Below are 21,750 nucleotides of genomic sequence, written 5' to 3' on the forward strand. Positions count from 1 at the left end.
ATATTGGGGGGAGATCCCTACTCATTTATTAATTACCTTCTATATTACCGTGATATTATCATTGACAGAAGTGTCTTAGCTGAACTGAACTGAAATGTTCTCCTATCCTTGTCTCCCTTACTGGCTAGGATATTCTACATAATACTAAGAATAATCCCTCACGATAAACTAGTCATTAAACAACAAGCAATTACGGGGAAGATCCACATCCTCAAGCCTTAACTATAATAGCCCAGCGGGGCCGCTCTGTCGCGAAGGGCGAGAAGCAAACCCTCACAAAAAAGGTGGGGACGGTCATTCACTTCATACGACCATTTCTCACTCATTGGCCAGGCCAGATTCTTCTCTCCCTCACAACGTCCAGCCTTCCCTTCTCGGGGACATATATCTATGGCCCACTTCATTTGTTTATTCATCTTACCACAAAATTCCCAAGAAATACTCATTTATTCCATACATTCTCATTCTCCTCGTAGAGCGATCACTTCCGAATCATCTCATCATAAAACTATCTGGGCATTCGGCCCTCTCATTACGTCTCATATCGCGTATCTTCTTTCCTTGGGCTGAGGACTCTCATGATTCCTCAATTCCACGCTTCCTCTTCGCTCACCGCTCAGGGTTATGCATATATTTATATTTTTACCATCCATAAGACTCTGGCTTCCCTGGATCTCAGCCGATTGCATACAAAATAAATTCCATACATTTCTGGTTAACTAATCAAGAATCACGGGAAACTCGCGATCTGTCCCTCACTATTATACCTAAATAACATATTTATGCACCTCTCTCGGTCAGGATTTCTTCTCTCTTGTTGTACATGCACTTGTTATATGTGTAAATTACGCATTCATCGTCTGACTGACCCATGAGTTTCCCCAGCAAATACGATAGCCATGTTGGACATTAACTAGCAACCTTTGGACATGGTTTTCCGTGCTCATTTATTATTGTTCCAGCCACCCCTAGGGGAACCCAAGTATTCTCCTATCCTTGTCTCCCTTACTTGCTAGGATATTCTACATATTACTAAGAATAATCCCTCACGATAAACTAGTCATTAAGAAGAAAACAAATGGGTTGTCCGGGGAGTTAGCTTCCCTTGAATTTTAAGTTAACATGATCAAGAATAATAACATTTCCATATTAGGACATGCATTATTTTACAATATTTAGGTATTACAGAGGAAAGCTCATCCTACTACCGGTTCTACATTAACGTGCTAAGATATATATTGACATCACTCATCTATTTGGTGGCCGAGGTTTTTCCTTCCACGGGGGACCCATGGCGGTGTTTACTGCTGCATGGCCTCGGCGCTGGAAACGGGCGTGCTGTCCTTCACTCCTGGTCCATACAAGTCTGACATCCTGGAGATCTCGTTCACAGCTGAAATCTCAGAGTAATCCACATGTGTAACACTTCACCACTCGTCACACGGCCTTCTGTTTACCGCAACACGATCATAGAGTTACACCACGAACAAGCAGATCATGCTAATCACAGCGAGCGCGTTCACAGCATGAATCGGGTAGCTCACAACACTTGAGCACCCTGACTTAGAGTAGCAATTTGGGTGATACCAATTTACCAATATCACGGACTCATTTAGGCCGGCATTGTGTATATCCGAAACCCGCTACTCGTTTATAAATTATGCCCGCAGTTTGTTTAATGACATGCGGCACAGAGACATTCGCCTAGGCTCGCTTGGCTTCCCGTCCACACTTCACAAAGGCTTCGTATTTCACGGCCGCGACGGACACAATAGCACTGTCTCAGTATGCGGTCATTAGGGTTCGGACTGTAAAACTGGAGTACAACGTGACACAATGTCCCCTCTCAACGACCCGCTAGGAACTGACTTCAGCGAGGGTCAGCTCAGCTTTTATGGTATACGCACCCGAAGACAATGGGCGTAAACGATTCACGGTTCATTAAGGACAGCAGCTCCTTTCATCCTAGGAATTCAGAACATTTAAATGGTGCATATTGTAACCCTCTCTTTGCTCTCTTATTTGAACCAGGCGTGCCCTACCGACGATCGGCAGATTCCACGGAATTCGCTTCCCGCTTTTAATTATTCCATGAGCGTCATCTGGGGGGTGGAGTCAATTTTGAGCCCGACTATTAGCTTGGGGGACGCTTTCTCGTCCACATGTGTTTGCAATATTTTAAATCTGGACATGTGGTGACCTCCTTTCTTCCCCTGAACAAAGTATTACATATGTTTAGTCTGGGATACGCAGAAAATTCAGCTCTATTCATTGGTGTGTCTCTCATAATTTTTCCATGTCTGGATCAAAATATCTTGTTATCTTTACGCGCCAAAATTCGACGTTGGCACTCGTGAAACGTGCATAAAAACCGGAAGTTCCTTCTGTTAGTTTGGATCCCTGGGAAACTACGACACACCTAGGAGAGTGTTTGACTACTCCAGCATCGTGTCATATCTCCAACTCTCTCTCTGCAAGTTGAGAGGGCCTTTTCGCGGGGCTTGGCTCCTGCTCAGTCTTCCCTTTGTTTTCCAGGCGCTCTTTCGCGGGTTCCGTTCTGGCCGGACGCCGCTCGATCCCCATCGCCCATACTACTACCAATGACGCGACCTTTAGAAGTGATTTTAATGAGGTAGAAAGACAACTATAATCCCAATGAGCTGTACAGGACACCGTACGGTTTCAGTACCCATCTTAAGGCCACGGCCGCTTCCTTCCCGCTTCCTTGTCTATCCCTTCCTATCTTCCCATCCCCCGCAAGGCCCCTGTTCAGCATAGCAGGCGAGGACGCCTGGGCGAGGTACTGGTCATTCTCCCCAGTTGTATCCCCGACCCAAAGTCTCAAGCTCCGGAACACTGCCCTTAAGGCGGTAGAGGTGGGATCCCTCCCTGAGTCCGAGGAAAAACCGACCCTGGAGGGTAAACAGATTAAGTAAGTAATCTAATGATTAGAAATTGTATACCACCATCTCTTCTACCCTGCCGGCCAACATTCTGATGGTAAAAGTTTTCCCAACAACGGGATTCGAACTGGTTAACCATGGTTCAGGCCATTGAGACTCGATGCCTTAACGATCATGCCCACCAGTCGGGCTATAGGTTTATGACTGGGTATATGTCAGTAGCCTATAGTAACTAATTTGCATCCCAGTGCGTGGGGATCTACAGCAACAGATCCTAGAACGTTAATTTTACCATTGTTTCTCCAGTCACTTGTTTCTTTAGGGAATGTTTTCAAAGTTCCACATAGTTGATTTAAGATATTTGCAAGTAGATGTCGAGGAAGGTGATGTCTATCACGATATTTCACAGACTACACTTTCATGAAGGCATGTCATTCTTTCTACGTTCACCATACACTAGGATCATGTTGGCCCTTTCCCACGTTTGTAGACATTGTTTTCTCCACCCTATCCCGTACGACTTCTTGTATGCAACAGAACAAAGTACTGACTAAGAACCGAGTGAATTGGCCGTGCGGTTAGGGTCGCTCAGCTTTCAGCTTACATTCGGTAGATATTGGGTTCGTATCCATTGTTGGCAGCCGACAAGATGGTTTTTGGTGGTTTTCCATTTTCACACCAGGCAAATGTTGGGGCTGAACCTTAAATGAAGCCACAGTAACTTCCTTCCCACTCCTTGTCCTTTCCTATCGCATCGTCGCAATCAATCAACATCTCCCTTGGTAAGTTATTCGAATCCATAACTCCCCTTCCTATAAAGGAATATTTGCCCCAATTTGTCCTCTTGAATTCCAACTTTATCTTCATCTGTACCGGTGTGACGTAGAAGAAAGAAAATAACTGGCTAGGATGTAGCAATGCAATCCTTGTAAGAGGACACAAATTAATGCGAATATTAACTGACACAGTGGTACGGCCTATGGAACCAAACATACGCTAGTAGTGAACGATGAGCTGGAGCGGATGGAGATTATATTTGCTCTAGGACTCGCATCAATCAATCAATCAATCAATCAATCAATCAATCAATCAATCAATCAATCAATCAATCAATCAATCAATCAATCAATCAATCAATCAATCAATCAATCAATCAATCAATCAATCAATCAATCAATCAATCAATCAATCAATCAATCAATCAATCAATCAATCAATCAATCAATCAATCAATCAATCAATCAATCAATCAATCAATCAATCAATCAATCAATCAATCAATCAATCAATCAATCAATCAATCAATCAATCAATCAATCCTGACCTGTATTTTGGGCAGTCGCCCAAGTGGCAGATTCCCTATCTGATGTTTCCTAGCCTTTTCTTAGGTGATTTCAAAGAAATTGGAAATTTATTGAACATCTCCCTTGGTTATTCGAATCCCTAACTCCTCTTCCTATAAACGAATATTTGCCCCAATTTGTCCTCTTGAATTCCAACTTTATCTTCATTTTGTGATCTTTCCTACTTTTAAAGACACCTCTCAAACTTATTAGTCTACTATTGCCATTCCACGCCATCTCTCCGTGACAGCTCGGAACATACCACTTAGTCGAGCAGCTCGTCTTCTTTCTCCCAAGTCTTCCCGGCCCAAACTTCGCAACATTTTGTAACGCTACTCTTTTGTGGGAAATCTCCCAGAACAAAACGAGCTGCTTTTCATTGGATTCTTTCCAGTTCATGAATCAAGTAATCCTGGTGACGGTCCCATACACTGGAATCATACTCTACTTGGGGTCTTACCAGAGGCTTATATGCCCTCTACCTTACATCCTTACCACAACCTCTAAACACCCTGATAACCATGTGTAAAGATCTGTACCCTTTATTTACAATCCCATGTATGTGATTGCCCCAATGAAGATATTCCCTTATATTAACACCTAGATACTTACAATGATCCCCAAAAGGAACTTTCACCCCATAAATGGAGTAATTAAAATGGGGCTGTTCCTATTCTGAAACTCAGAACCTGACTTTTAACCCCGTTTATCATCATACCATTGCCTGCTGTCTATCTCACAATATTATCGAGGTCCTTTTTGCATTTGCTCACAATCTTGTAACGTATTTATTACTCCATACAGAATAACATCATTCGCAATAAGCCTGATCTCTGATTCCAATTCTTTACTCATATCATTCATATATATTTAAGAAAATATAAAGGTCCAATAATACTGCGTTGAGGAATTCCCCTCTTAATTGTTACAGGGTCAGATAAAGCCTCGCCTACTCTAATTCTCTGAGAACTATTTTCTAGAAATATAGCAACCGACTCAGTCACTCTTTTGTGTAGTCCAATTGCACTCATTTTTTTCCAGTAGTCTCCTATGATCCACCCTATTAAATGCTTTAGACAGGTCAATCGCTATGCAGTCCATTTCACCTCTTGTATCCAAGATATCTGCTATATCTTGCTAGAATACTACAAGTTGAACTTCAGTGGAATAACCTTTCATAAACTCGAACTGCCTTCCATCGAACCATTTATTCATTTCGCAAACATGTCTAATATAATCAGAAAGAATGCCTTCCCAAAGCTTACATGTAACGCATATCAAACTGACTGGCCTATAATTTTTGGCTTTATGTCTATCACCCTTTCCTTTATACACAGGGGATACTAAAGCAACTCCAATTCATTTCGTATAGCTCCTTCATGCAAAACGTAATCAAATATGTACTTTAGATATGGTGCTATATCCCAACCCATTGTCTTATTTCAGCCGCTTTTCTAGTTTTAAAATTTTGTATCTTACTGTAAATGTCATTTTTATCATATGCAATTTTTTTTTGGCTAGGGGCTTTACGTCGCACCGACACAGATAGGTCTTACGGCGACGATAGGATAGGCCTAGGAGTTGGAAGGAAGCGGCCGTGGCCTTAATTAAGGTACAGCCCCAGCATTTGCCTGGTGTGAAAATGGGAAACCACGGAAAACCATCTTCAGGGCTGCCGATAGTGGGATTCGAACCTACTATCTCCCGGATGCAAGCTCACAGCCGAGTGCCCCTACGCGCAAATGCAATTTTTATACTTCTTCAGCATTAGTCACCTCCTCTATCTGGACATTATCCTTTTAACCAACAATCTTTACCTACTGCTGACTGAATACTTCTGCCTTTTGAAGATCCTCACATACACACTCCCCTTGTTCATTAATAATTCCTGGAATATCCTTCTTGGAACCTTTTCATCATCATCATCATCATCTGTTTATCCTCCAGGTTCGGGTTTTCCCTCGGACTTAGCGAGGGATCCCACCTCTACCGCCTCAAGGGCAGTGTCCTGGAGCTTCATACTCTTGGTTGGGGGATACAACTGGGGAGTATGACCAGTACCTCGCCCAGGCGGCCTCACCTGCTATACCGAACAGGGGTCTTGTGGAGGGATGGGAAGTTTGGAAGGGGTAGGCAAGGAAGAGGGAAGGAAGCGGCCGTGGCCTTGAGTTAGGTACCACTCCGGCATTCGCCTGGAGGAGAAGTGGGAAACCACGGAAAACCACTTCCAGGATGGCTGAGGTGGGAATCGAACCCACCTCTACTCAGTTGACCTCCCGAGGCTGAGTGGACCCCGTTCCAGCCCTCGTACCACTTTTCAAATTTCGTGGCAGAGCCGGGAATCGAACCCGGGCCTCCGGAGGTGGCAGCTAATCACGCTAACCACTACGCCACAGAGGCGGACTTGGAACCTCTTACTGCCTTAAAGTATGTATACATACCCTTCTATTTTTCTCTAAAATGTGTATGACTATAAATTGTGCTTGTCGTACTCCGCACAAAAAGCCACTGTGATTCTAATCATCTCAACTTTTATTTTCTTTGCGTTAGTAGGCACGGTTCCGTTTGAAAAGCGTCCGTTCAGAGATCGAAAGTCACTTCCCGAGCATTGATGGAACCGCTGTATGGGTGATATTTGTGAGCCCCTGTACGCACTTTCATTCTGCGAAAATAGCAGGTTAATTGTATATCTCGTTTCGGAAATATTCTCCGTGGTAGTTTTAGGTTCTTGCCATTTTAATTCATAAACTCGTGATTTGAAGCAACGTTATGTTTTGTTTAGCTTACATTTGCTGATGTGTCTTTGTAATGTGCAGTTCGTTCTGAAGGCTATTTTTAGACCTTGCTTTTTGGTAATATTTTGATAATGGGTCTGCTTTTCAAAAGACACATTGTTCAGTATCAGAAATGGCTATAAGTCCTTTTGCAAAATTCAGTCTTGATACTTTGCACATATTTTTGGATGAATGTTTAGCATCGAGGCCTTCGGTTCAGAGGATCCCGGTTTCAATTCCACGACAGTTCGGGAATTTGACTGCGTATGGTTAAATGTGTGTTTGTATTAGTCCCCACATTTACACACCAAACTTCCAGCCACCATAGGCACAAGCAATAGTAAATACATCTTTCCACATTGGTTTGGAGCTAGGAAGGTATACAGCTGTAACAATGGGGCCTAGTCCACATCTACGACATAGTTCACAAGCGTGACCCCTCCGCGAAATTGGAGAGTTGGTGTAGGTAATCATGAACTATAATTTGCAATTGATACCACAGCAGGAAAATCTGTCCCATTTAAGGAAGTTGTTGCAAAGGGCATCGGTGACTTCATTGCTTTTTGGCTCAATATTAAAAATTCCTTGCCAGTGTGCAGTCAAAGGTCACACAAAGACAACTCTTTAAATTTTATTTTTTTTAAATGAAATTTTCCTACTAAGATTCATGATTTGTTCTTGCTCATTCACGTTCAGAAATGATGGTCCGGAAGCAATACAAATAATATTTTTCGTATTAAATCGGCAAAATCATTTAAGTATTTCAATATTATTATTATTATTATTATTATTATTATTATTATTATTATTATTATTATTATTATTATTATTATTATTATTATTATTATTGTTACCGTGTTTTGGTGGTAGGTAGAGGTGTAAGAAGGTGCGGGCGTGAATGGGTCTCAAACTACGGAATCAAAGTTAATGTAAAATTTAACAAGGTTATATTTTCTTTTCAAGATTAAGTAATAACAAAGAACAGGTACTTAGTAGCCGAAACACAATTTGAAATGTACAATTACAGGGGTTACAGAGTTTGGGCTTCGAGCCCTGAGTTGACAATTCTTGAGCAACTAGCCCAACTTTCCGATATACGAATTTTAACAAAGGGGCAGAAGACCCCAATCAAACCCTGGAGCACTTGCTCCAAATTACACAGTAAAGCCTCCTCGAGGCACACAACACTCCGTTTCCAAAAGAGCCACTCGCTCTTTAATTTAAGCCTCTCCCAGGCCACACCAAACTCCACCTTCAAGTTGTCCTCAACGGACATAAACACAGGGGTAAAATACCCAATCTACTGAGGTCTATTAAATGAAAAGCGGTTTAATTAAATGACCTCTAAAACAATTTGAGAGGAGGCGAACTTGCACTCCTAATACACTTTGATTTTAAGACCTACTTTGGCTCTTAGGCCACTGATGCAAGGGCTAATCCCATACTACAGAGGTGACTTAGAAAAGAACAGTTTGTTTTACGTTATCGAAGAATAGGTTGAGAAAAATAAGTTCACCTCAAAACAATATGAGTGGGAGCTCGAGAGGGTTAGCACTCTCTATCCCAGTATGTAGCTTTACAAGAGAATAGAGGAAAAGAGTAGTTACATTTTAGGAAAAGGTTACATGGTAGAACGCTTCGCACCCGCCCCGAAAGTTAAACTGCTGAGCAAGAAAAGAATGAATTTATTAATCGGCCATTACCTTATTGTTGACCGCTGCCGAAGAAAGAGGCGCTTCCCGCCTCCTGCTATGTACTTAATACACTGAAAGATCGAACAGAAGTGGCCCGGAGACCCTAAAATCAGCAGTTTATATCCTCTCGCGGAAGGTTCTAGGCGTTAGGGGAATGAAAACACCCTCCCTCAACGTTTTTATTGGATAGGACCCCGCAACAGATTCAAGTTGGGGGAAGATACCCCTGATTGGTCAGAAATTAATTAAAGAAATTCGGGATTGGTTACATTCATAACAAGGGGAAGAAAGGGGTAAATATTGCCAACTTAAACAATGACAGAAAGAAATTTAACAAAGAACAAACTCTTGAAATTAAATTTTCTCCAAAAAAAATAGTTCTTTGACTCCTCACTAGGTTGCACTATTGTTGATCTTCAGTAGTGTCCTCTAGAAGAGAAAGTTCACACTTCTTACTTCAAGTGAAACAAAACCACATCAAAAATGACACAGTTCAAAAACTCAAAATTTTCCACGTGGTGACATCTTCTGAGAAAGTAGAGAATTAATAGCGTAGATAAAGTTCAGAGTTCCTCCAGCAGAGGAGTTTCAACTGGCGCACATTTTAAATTAGCGGAGTGGAGGTGTACCGCCCGGTACAATTATTATTATTATTATTATTATTGGCTTTACGTTCCACTAACTACTTTTACGGTTTCCAGAACGCCGAGGTCCTGGAATTTAGCCTCGCAGGCGTTCCTTAACGTGCCAGTAAATCTACCGACATGAGGATGACGTATTTGAGTACCTTCTAATATCACCGGACTATGCCAGGTTCGAACCTGCCAAGTATGGGTCAGAAGGCCAGCCCCTTAACCGCCTGAGCCACTGAGCACCGCGATGAATTTTTATCTGTTTTATGCATTTGTGAAAATGAAAACCTACAACCTGTTTTCCAGTCATTGACCGGGTCAGGGATGTAATGAATGAAGCAGATATAGGCTGTTAGTACGATGGGGTCGCCACTCCCAAAGTGATTTATTAATGAATGATAGATGCAATGAAATGAGAATGGAGAGTGTTGCTGGAATGAAAGATGACATGGAAAACTGGAGTACCCGGAGAAAACCTGTCCCGCCTCCGCTTTGTCCAGCACAAATCTCACATGGAGTGACCGGGATTTGAATCACGGTATCCAGCGGTGAGAGGCCGACGCGCTGCCGTCTGAGCCACGGAGGCTCTTTCTGTATTTGTATTCTACTATAATTATTTAGAACAGTTTTAATGGTTATCTGTCGGAGGATATTTTTTTCTTTCTTAATCCGTTCACCCTCCAGGGTTTGTTTTCCCCCCGGACTCAGTGAGAGATCCCAGCACTACCGACCCAAAGGCAGTGTCTTGGAACATGAGTATTTGGGTCAGGGGACAGAATTGTCGAAGAGAACCTTTACACGTCGCTCAACAGCGGCCTTGTTGGGGGAATGGGAAGATTGGAAGGAATAGACAAGGTAAAGGGAAGGAAGCGGCCATGGCCATAAGTTGGGTACCATCCCGGCATGTGTCTGGAGGAGAAGTGGGAACCCACTGTAAACCACTCCGAGGATGGAATAGGAGGTAAACGAAACCCCGTCTACTCAGTTGACTTCCGCACGCTGAGTGGACCACGTTCCAGTCATTTTTTTCAAATTTTGTGGCAGAGCCGGGAGTCGAACCCCGGCCTTCGGGGATGGCAGCTAATCACACTCACCACTACACGACTGTAATATGATACTGCGACTGTACTGAGGGTTGCGTTCCACTGTCTGAGCACCACTGGGGTAGACCATGGCAGTAACAGCTGCCGTACAGTAGTACTGAAGACATATTGCACCTGTCGTTACTACATGCACGTGACGTTATACTCCATTGTTAAGAGACAGTGAACTAGGTTCTTGTTCCTCCCGTCCGCACATTTTGTCCTCCTTCCCTCGGAACATCGTCGTCTTGTAAGAAATACGGGCTCGACCTGCTGACACGATATTTTCCATCTTGAGCACAATGGAGTTGCACGAGCTCTACACATCTGCTCATTTTTATAAACGAGAGTGCTGGGATTTGTGTTCTTTTCACAGTCGTTCCCCTGCTCTAATATTTATGGAAACAATGATCGGTGAAGATGTCGCGTTGTCATCCTTCCGACATTTACCATATATGTCCTACATTTTTATAATTTTCTGAACGTCCGGAAAGGACTTAAAATTTATTTTCAATTGTCCGGCATTAAACAGTAATAGTGTGCGTTTTGAAGGAAAACGGTGGAAGGTATAAAGCAACTTCTTTCTTTGTTTTTTAATCTGTTCGCCCACCAGGGTTGATTTTCCCTCTGACTCAGCAAGGGATCCCACATCTACCACCTCGAGGACAGTATTCGGAGCGTGACACTTTGGGTCTGGCCTACAACTGGAGAGGAGGACCAATACCTCGCCCAGGCGGCCTCACCTGCTGTGCTGAATAGGGGCCTTGTGGGGGAATGGGAAGGCTGGAAGGGATAGGTAGGGAAGAGGGAAGCAAGTGGTCATGGCCTTAAGTTAGGTACCATTGCGCCATTTGCCTGGAGGAGAATTGGGAAACCACGGACATCCAGTTCGAGGATGGCTGAGGTGGGAATCGAACCCCCTCTACTCATTTGACTTCCCTAGGCTGAGTGGACCCCGTCCCAGTCCTCGTACCACGTTTCAAATTTCGTGCCAGAGCCGGAAATCGAACGCGGGCCCCAGGGGTGGCAGCTGATCACACTAACCACTACACCACAGAGGCGGACAAGTGTTAAAGACAAGAAAAACATATCTCTTTTCATATGACGTTCCTCCCCACGGGCAACTGCGCAGCATGGCGGGCGTTTCTACTCGGGAAATCACCGGCATTTCGACGTCTTGGTTCATGATTCACATTTACTACGAAAGTCGCTGTCGAATATATATATAGTACATTCTGCTTTACGTCGCACCGGCACAGTTAGTTCTTAGGGCGACGATGGGATAGGGAAGGGCTAGGAGTGGGAAGAAAAGGACCGTAGCCTTAATTAAGGCACAGCCTCAGCATTTGCCTGGAGTGAAAATGTGAAACCACGGAAAACCATCTTCAGAGCTGCTGACAGTGGCATTCGAATCCACTCTCTCCCGAATGCAAGCTGACAACTACGTGACCCGAACCGCAGTCGCTTGCTCGGTTACTAATTTGTGCCTTCTTAGGAATGAGATAGAACTGAGTGCGTCCTTTCATGTAAGGTACTGTTTTGTGTTACATATTAGTCTTCTCAAACGAGCTCGATAGCTGCAGTCGCTTAAGTGCGGCCAGTATCCAGTATTCGGGAGATAGTAGGTTCGAACCCCACTGTCGGCAGCCCTGAAAATGGTTTTCCGTGGTTTCCGATTTTCACACCAGGCAAATGCTGGGGCTGTACCTTAATTAAGGCCACGGCCGCTTCCTTCCCACTCCTAGCTCTTCCTTGTCCCATCGTCGCCATAAGACCTCTCTGTGTCGGTGCGACGTAAAGCAACTAGCAAAAAAAAAAAAAAAAAAAAAAAGTCTTCTCAATTCTTCTGACGCCCTAAGAAATATAATAATACGGATATATCTACAACTATAAGTTGTGAAAATTGTACTCGTAATGGAAAATGTAAGTTTTCTGACAAATTGAGGCCCGTGATTTAAGGTTCGACGTAATAAAAATGAGGTGAGAGGTAGCATATGTGATAGTTTTGTGGCAGATGGATATAAAGGAGCTGGTGAACTCAGAAGTGATGAATGGTTGAGTGCATCTGACAATATTTGAAGAAATATAGTCTGGAAGTTTTTAACAGGAAATTACTTCCTGTATATACGGCAGCATACAGCGAAAAGTATTATTTTTTATTGTTTTATGTTCGAAATTTACAAATTAATTATTATTAACAAATAGAGTACATCGCAATTGGGAAATATCCCGATGGCAATGGTCACTTAAAGTAGTGTGATGATAAAGTAATTTAAAAAATACCCAACAACAACAACAACAACAACAACAACAACATTTACAACAACAAGAGTACAACATGGAATTCCATGAAAGAAAATATTACAAGAAATACTACGACCACTGAATTAGGCGGATGAAGAAAACTGCACTGTTGTTAGATATGGGAATGGCGAAGCGACAGATGGTCGAAAGTGGCTTACCCATGAGCACGAATTGGCAACGCTGACCGAGCAATGCTGTCTAGTCGAAGCCGGTCCACGTATTCTTTAAAGGAGTTCTCTTTTCTGTATTACACAGTCCAATATTCAGGTATTTAAAGTTATACTGTAAACCATAAAGAAATATATAAATAAAACTGATACAGACTAATATGTAATCCGAAAGTATTTACCGTGCTCTGTGTCCTGCGCTGGCGGGCGCGACGCGAACGAACTCAGCAAGCCACTTTTTCGGCATTATTTTCCAGGAAAACGAAAAGACCCATGGAAACATATTTCATATAATTTTATGATAGACGATTTTCTAAATTTTTTCCGCAGGCGACATGTTATTGGCTGAAAAATAAAAAATGCGGCCGCTTACTAAATACATGATTTTACGGAGATAATTTACTTGTTCAGGTTTTTATTCTTAATAAATATTTTAATTGGTTTATGTGGGAAATAGTTATACCTCTGAAATCAGCAGTCTTTTCTGAAGCTTCCAGTATAGTTTGTTTTGCAACGTTGTAGGAGTTAACAAAATGAGCTTAGGGGGGAACAAACTGCACAGCGCTCCGAAATGATGAGTTCAATATTAGACATTTCTGCGCTAATTGATACATAACCTTGGCAACAGCGTAATTTCTCTGACCAGCCTAATTTGGTGGCCGCAACAATAGTTTAACATTCTAAATCCAGCATCATCGTATACAAATTCACACACAACTTAAGTATTTCCAGTGCTTAACAGTACGGCTTACAATACTATAGGTTGAGCTTACTACTAACTTAACATTACAATACCGTCATATATAAACTGATACGTACGTTAAGTATTTCAAAGTTTTACACCATGACTTGCAACAACAACAACAACAACAAAAACAAGAGTACAACTAGCAATCATAGTAATTTACCACGTAGTATTATGAGATGGCTGGCAACATTGGTACAGTTCAGGCATTGAACAATCCAAACTATTTAAGATTTTTCAGGACTGGCAGGATATACAAGTGACGCTAACCCTTGAACTTCATAATTTATAGTACACGCTATATTGGCATACGTGACATTGATTTTCATTTCTCATTTTGTTACAATGGAGACAAAATAAGGGGCTGCCTATCCGAGGCAGTAAATGCGGGCGCGGTTCACCCAGAAGGACGTGGGTTCGTTACATCGTCAAGAATACGAAAAATTTGAGAAACGAGATTTCCATTTCCGGAGGTGGACATGGCCCTCGGCCTTCACAAAAAATGAGTATCAGGTTAATTCCTTGGGGTAAAAACGGACTGGCGTAGAGCCAACCACTCTCCCCCACCAAGTGGCGAGGTTATGGATAGTGGGAGCCTTTGCAACGTTGTGGGAGTTAACAAAATGAGCTTAGGAGAGAACAAACTGCCTAGCGCTCCGAAATGATGTGTTCAATATTAGATATTTCTGCGCTAATTGATACATAACCTTGACAACTGCGTAATTTCTCTGACCAGCGTAATTTGGTGGCCGAAGGGCCCCTCGAAGGCCCTTCATTGCCCATACGGAAATGACGTTGCTTTCCCGGTCCAGAAAGCCAAGAATAACGGCCGAGAGGATTCGTCGTGCTGAACAGAACACGACACCTCATAATCATCTGGCCTTCGGGGTAAGCAGCGGTCACTTGGTAGGTCATGGCTTTTTGAGGTTGTTGCGCCATGGGGTTTGGTTTTTTGGAGACAAAGTATTCGATTCTAAATATAGTTTATGTTATGCTTTTGTATAGCGCTCATATGAAGTAGCTAGATGTCAGATGATGTGTTCTTTAACAAATAGTAATTAGTAATTGTTACCAATGATCTATTTTTATATTCTTGTTTTACAGAATTGAAAATCTTTCATAAGGACTTATATTGAATCTGCCTTGTCTTCCTTTTGAAGTCACTGATATTTAAACATCAGGGAAACTGAACTAGAAAATATTTGCAGCACCATGTTCAAGATGCAACGTTAGTAATTTTTCATGAAATAACACCTTTTCCCACAAGTCCAAATAATTTGGGCTGGAAACAATTAAGTGCATGTATAATCCAAGAACTACGTGAATTCCTTCTATGGAGTTGGTAAGTTACTTTCTATTGTTTGATAATATTTCTGAAAATGTTAGTAGTTTGTAAGGAACAAGGTCACATTATATGGAAAATGACAGATGCTAGAAGTTAACATCAAAATAATTCACTATAAAAATTCCCGCAACCAAACCCTGAGTTACAGAACAAATGCTGAGCTCTAGGTAGCTATACATTACTTATTTTAATCTCAAAACATCAAATAAATATTATGATTCTTGAAGAAGTTCCTAAACACAAAATCCCGAGAATACTCAGGGTTACCGCTTCCTAATCGGTACATAACGCCGGCCCTGGGGTGTAGAGGTAGCTTGCCTGTTCGGAGATTTTTTTTACCGGGATCTGAGGGATAGTTCGAGGTCCACTCAGCCTACGCGATTACAGTTGAGGAGTTATCTTACGATGAGATGGTGACCCCAGTTTAGAAAGCAAAGAATAACGCCCGAGAGGATTCATTGTGCCGACCACACGGCACCCTGTAATCTGCAGGCCTTCGGGCTGAGCAGCGGTCGCCTCGCAGGCCAAAGCCCTTCGAGACTGTTGCACCTTGGGGCTTGTTTATTTGATCGGTACTTAGCTTAAAAGCACGAATACACTCGTTTATTCTTGTCTCTTAACATTTTCTAGCAGATGTTAACGAAAAATTTCCTTTTAAAACAAACCAAACTCCGTGTATTACCTTAGGGGCTTCATTGGGGCAATCACTTAACGAGGATGTAAATGAAGGTTACAGATCTCTTCATGTGGTTATGAGGGTATTTAGGGATTGTAGTAAGGATGTGAAGCCTCTGTCGGCAGCGCTGAAGAGGGTTTTCCGTGGTTTCCCATTTTCACACCAAGTAAATGCTGGGGCTGTACCTTAAATAAGGCCACGTTCGCTTCCTTCCCACTCCTAGGCCTATCCTATCCCATCGTCGCCATAAGACATCTGTGTCGGTGCGACGTAAAACAATTAGCAAAAAAAAAGAAAAAAAAAAAGGGATCTGAAGGAGAAGGGGTACAAGTTTCTGGTAAGGGCCCAATTAGAGTATATTCCAGTGTGTGGGACCTACAACGAGATATCTTGACACGAGAACTGGAGGAGATTGAAAGGACAACAGTACGATATGTTCTGGGTGATTTCCGACAAGAGAGTAGTTACGAAAATGTTGCAAACTTTGAGATGGGAAGATTCGGGAGTAAGAAGATGAGCTGCTCTACTAAGCGGTAAGTTCCTAGGGGGACGAATGAGCTATGGTGGAGGTTTCAGAAGTAGGAATGATCATTGTGTGAAGATAAAGTTGGAATTCATTAGGACAAACTTGGACAAACATTTATATGGAAATGAATTAGGGATTGGAATAATCTATCAAGGGAAAGGTTCAATAAACTTACAATTTCTTTGAAATCATTTAAGAATGTACTAGGTAAACAACTAATAGGGAATCTGCCACCTGGTAAATATCCTTAAATATAGATCAAAGATTGATTGATTGATTGGTTGATTGATTGATTGATTGATATGCTATGCTTTGCTTCCGGTACTCTTAGAAATACTCTTCCATGCAATGTACATGACATCCTTGGTTTCTGTTTCGTTTAGGTGCTAAAGATTTCTGAAACCCCACGATAATTTTACGAACATGCTGTATATTTGCAAATCAGAGAATTAGTTCGCCATGTGGTTGATAATACTGGCATAGAGAGATGAAGCAATTCCGCAAAGCTTAGCCGCCCTTCATAAAAGCAAACATGAGTAGCATATTACATCTCACATCCTTACCTATTAAGACAAGGTATACAGCTGTTGCACATAAAAGGGATTCGTTGTAATTTTCAAAGCTATTCCTCTGACGGTAATTATCGTCCCACACAGCAGGACGTGGGCATTGAACAATATTAATTCCGACTGTTCTGGCCTTCTCCGCAATACATGACATCATTACAAGCATGAAACGACCACTTTACTATGCAATTTACCACAGTAACGTTATTACATGGTTAAAATCTAGGTTAGGCACGGGATTAATTTTGAAATTGATGGACGGTGAGTGATAATTATTTCTGAGTATACTTACAAATACTAATAAACAACATGAAAGAGGTACTTAGAGATATATTTTTACTGCCAAGCCTGACGTTCAAAAGACGCTATTTCCTTCTTTCATTTCCGTGTCATCATCATCATCATCATCATCATCATCATCAACGGCATTACCATATGGAATACACCGGTTCTCGTTCGATCACCGCAGTTAAGCCACATTGGGCACGGTCTGTACTTGGATGGGTGACCGCTTGGGAACACCATGTACCGTTGGTTCAATTCCCTATTGTCCGGCTAATTGGCTAATGGCTAATTGGTTAGCGTGCTCGCCTTTGGTCACAGGGGTCCCGGGTTCAATTCCCGGCAGGGTCTGTAATTTTAACCATCATTGGTTAATTTCCCTGGCATGGGGGCTGGGTGTATGTGTTATCTTCATTTCATCCTCATCACGACGCGCAGGTCGCCTACGGGAGTCAAATTAAAAGACCTGCACCTGGCGAACCGAACCCGTGCTGGGATCTCCCGGCGTAAAAGCTATACGCCATTTCATTTTTTTCCATCATCATCATTTTCGACTTATTTTACATGACGTGTCTCAGGCTGTTGTAATGCCGAACCACATTATAATATTACGAGGGTACATCATAAAGTAATTTTTACTAATGTTCTGTTGGTGAATAGCTAAAACACAAGCCAAACCACGCGGCGTAACAGACCCTAAAGGTCTTGGCATACCAAGCTACAGCTACTCAGTCCGAAGGCCTGCAGAATACGAGGTGTAATGTGGTCATCACGACGAATCCTCCTGGCCGTTATTCTTGGCTTTGTAGACCGGGGCCGCTATCTCACAGTCAGATAGCTCCTTAATTGTAATCGCATAGGCTAATTGTCATTTTCAGGCATGATACAGTGTAATAAATGTTACATTTCGTTTTTGGCAGACTGTAATCTTACAAATTATATACTTATCATGGAAGTTGAGGTGTTTCACTTTGAATTGCATTTTTTTTTCCCGTTTGTACCCACTAACTTGGTAGAACACACAGCCCACCAAGCGCAACCAACTCCCGCTCGTCAACATAGCCTCTCTCTCACTCAACAACACAGCTCATCCCATGAACTCGACTGACATCCCTCCCTGTATATGACATAAACAATTCCATGACTGGCTCACTCATTGCTGACATTCCCTCAAATGACTCGTTCAGGACTCCCTGACTGTCTTCGGACTCACTCGTGCTCTACAACATCCCTCTTTTTATAAGCTCACGGAAGATTCTCGCGAAAGTATCACATAGTTTCCGCTTCTAGATCAATCGGGGGGTTCTTCCATCGTTAACCCGGTTCCAGCATCTTTGAAGGTGGTCGGCCAACATTCTTGTTGCTTGTCACAACAATTCACTGGGACTGCTGTTTGGCATGCCGCCGGCCCTGTCCACATTGTCGCTGGCCGCCACCCTGCCCCCACCCTAGATCTTCCTTATAATAATAATAATAATAATAATGATAATAATAATAATAACAATAATAATAATAAATTATGAATGTTAAAGCAATAAGAAGTGGGGAGTTTGACTCCGATCATTACCTCTCTAAAATTAAGCTAAAGCTTCTACCTCACACGAATCAAAGAAGGCCGAGGAAATTAATGAAATACAACATAGATAGGCTCAACATTACACAAGCAACTATAGAAAACTTTCAGGAAGAAATTAAAATAACTCAGCATGGCAAATGGCCAGAATTATCTAAACAGATTAATAGTGCAGCGAAGAAAGTATTTGGATCAGTTAAAACTAAAAAGAAAGTATGGTGGAATAACGTATGTGAGGAAGCACTTATGGAAAGAACGAAAAAGTGGAAAAATGGAAATGTTCCGGAAAGAATGAACTCTATGAGCTATTTAAACAACAAAGAAAGGAAACAACAAGAATAATAAGGCAGGTTAAAATATTTTTTGAAAAATCGCAGCTAGTAAAAATTGAGAATAATTTTGTAAGAAATAACTCCCGAAATTTCTATGAGACCTTTAAGAATAACCTGAAAGGTTATCAATCCCGGAGCATTTGCTTCAGAGATACAAATGGTAATATTGGCCTTAAGAATCCCGAGAATTGTGAGATTCTGGCAAAACACTTCGAACACCTGCTGAACTTCCCTGAGCCAGATCATAAATTAGAATTGTCAGAAATTCAGGAAAATCTAGAAGCTGATTCACCTCCAACAGAGGAAGAAATAAAGGAAGCATTAAAAAATCTTAAAAATAACAAAGCTAGTGGGGAAGACTCCATAACAGCTGAACTTTTAAAATGGGCTGAACCAAAATTATAGATCTACAAATAATCTTTGAAGAAATTTAGGAAACAGAAAAGATCCCAGAGGATTGGAAAGTGGCTCTAATACACCCATTACACAAGAAGGGTAACAAGCAAGATGTCAACAACTACAGAGGTATATCTCTCTTGCGAGTTGCTTACAAGATATTCTCAACAATACTACTAAATAGAGTAAAATAGACACTGGACAGTCAATTGGGTGAATATCAAGGTGGATTTAGAGAAGAAAGATCTTGCTTCGAACAGATTTTCAACCTGAAATCTATAATTTGACACAGATTAATAAACTCCAAAGACATAGTTGTAACATTTATTGACTTTAAAAAACTTTTGACTCTGTTGATAGGGAAACCCTAGATAAAGTAATCCGTGAATTTGGAGTTAAAACTAAATTGGCAAACCTAATTCGTGAAACACTTACAGACACTATCTCGAAAGTAAAATTTATGGGTGAAGAATCTTGACCTTTCAAAATAAATACAGGTGTCAGGCAGGGCGATGGTCTATCTCCACTCCTTTTTAATTGTGTCATGGAGAAAATTGTAAGAATTTGGAATGAAAAACTGAAAGAATATAAAATATTGCCACTCATGCTGGGGAAGAAGAACAAAGGTGTTGCAATAAATTGCCTAGCATTTGCAGATGACTTTGCCATACTTTCAGAAAGCCTTACAGATGCAGCAATGCAAGTCAATCTCCTTGAAAAGACAGCCAACATGACAGGCTTGAAAATATCTGCCGAGAAAACAAAATTTTTGACGAATATATAAAGTGCCCCAAAGTTTTTAGTAACGGATATTGGTCAAATAGAAAAGGGAAAGAAATTCAAATATTTGGGTGAGACAATTCAAGAAAATAGTTTAGGAAAATCTGCTATAGAAGAGAGGATACAAAAGATGGAAAGAGCGTACGGTATAACTAAGAATAGTTACAACAAAAAGTGCTTATCAAGAAACCTAAAATAAAGCACTACAACACAGTAGTGAAACAAAAATGCCTTTATGCCAGCGAATGTCTAGCACTGAACTACAAGCTTGATAAATTAGAAATATTAGAAAGAAGAATTATAAGGAAAATATTAGGTCCTCTAAGAATTGCAGAGTTTGGAAATTAAGAAGTAACAATGAAATTTACCAGAACGTAGAAAACATATCAGAAACAATAAGAAAAAGGAGATTGCTATTTCTTGGACACATTTACAGAATGGATGACAATAGACTAACTAAACGAATCTTCAAGTACCTTTGGGAAAATAAATCAACTACCACCTGGATTCAAGAAGTCAAGAAAGACCTGGAAAGGAACAACATACGAGAAGAAGAATTATTGGAAAGAAAGATTTTTTAGGAAGAAAGTCTTACAAATGGAAGGATTCCAAGGGGGGAAGGAAAAGAAAACAGGCAGAAAGTGGACTGAAGACAGGAAAAAGAAACACAGTGAAACAATGAAAGAATACCGGAAGAAAAGGAAAGAACAGCTAAGGAGGAACAATTGAAATTGTAACGTGGTCCTTAGAAGGCCGGAACGCAAGAATAATAATAATAATAATAATAATAATAATAATAATAATAATAATAATAATAATAATAATAAAATTAAAATCCACAGCCGGTTTCCAGTCATTCCACCGGGTCAGGAATGGAATGAATGAAGCCCCCATCTAGCGGCGAGGATAGGTATTGTGCCGGCTGCAGAAGCCTGTCGCACCCCTCTGGGGCAATGATTAATGAATGACAGATGAAATGAAATGATATTGGAGAGTGTTGCTGGAATGAAATATGACAGGGAAAACAGGAGTACACGGAGAAAAATCTGTCCCGCCTCCGCTTTGTCCAGCACAAATCTCACGTGGAGTGACCGGGATTTGAACCACGGAACCCAGCGGTGAGAGGCCGGCGCGCTGCCACCTGAGCCACGGAGGCTCGTAAATAATTATAATAATAATTAATAATAATAATAAATCGAAAGCATTTATGTTGACAATTGGGCTTCAGTGAGAATTGATGGTAGAATGAGTTCTTGGTTCAGGGTACTTACAGGAGTTAGACAAGGCTGTAATCTTTCACCTTTGCTGTTCGTGGTTTACATGGATCATCTGCTGAAAGGTATAAAATGGCAGGGAGGGATTCAGTTAGGTGGAAATGTAGTAAGCAGTTTGGCCTATGCTAACGATTTGGTCTTAATGGCAGACTGTGCCGAAAGCCTGCAGTGTAATATCTTGGAACTTGAAAATAGGTGCAATGAGTATAGTATGAAAATTAGCCTCTCAAGACTAAATTGATGTCAGTAGGTAAGAAATTCAACAGAATTGAATGTCAGATTGGTGATACAAAGCTAGAACAGGTCGACAATTTCAAGTATTTAGGTTGTGTGTTCTCCCAGGATGGTAATATAGT

The 21,750-nt window shown here is 41.4% G+C and overlaps 1 pseudogene; it reads left to right on the forward strand.

The window, feature by feature from the left end:
• The first annotated feature begins 17,175 nt into the window (after positions 1–17,175).
• LOC136876549 (5S ribosomal RNA) lies at positions 17,176–17,294 on the forward strand (annotated as a pseudogene).
• Positions 17,295–21,750: the final 4,456 nt, after the last annotated feature.

This window comes from Anabrus simplex, chromosome 6 (genome assembly GCF_040414725.1).
Source record: "Anabrus simplex isolate iqAnaSimp1 chromosome 6, ASM4041472v1, whole genome shotgun sequence".
NCBI classification, from domain to species: domain Eukaryota; kingdom Metazoa; phylum Arthropoda; class Insecta; order Orthoptera; family Tettigoniidae; genus Anabrus; species Anabrus simplex.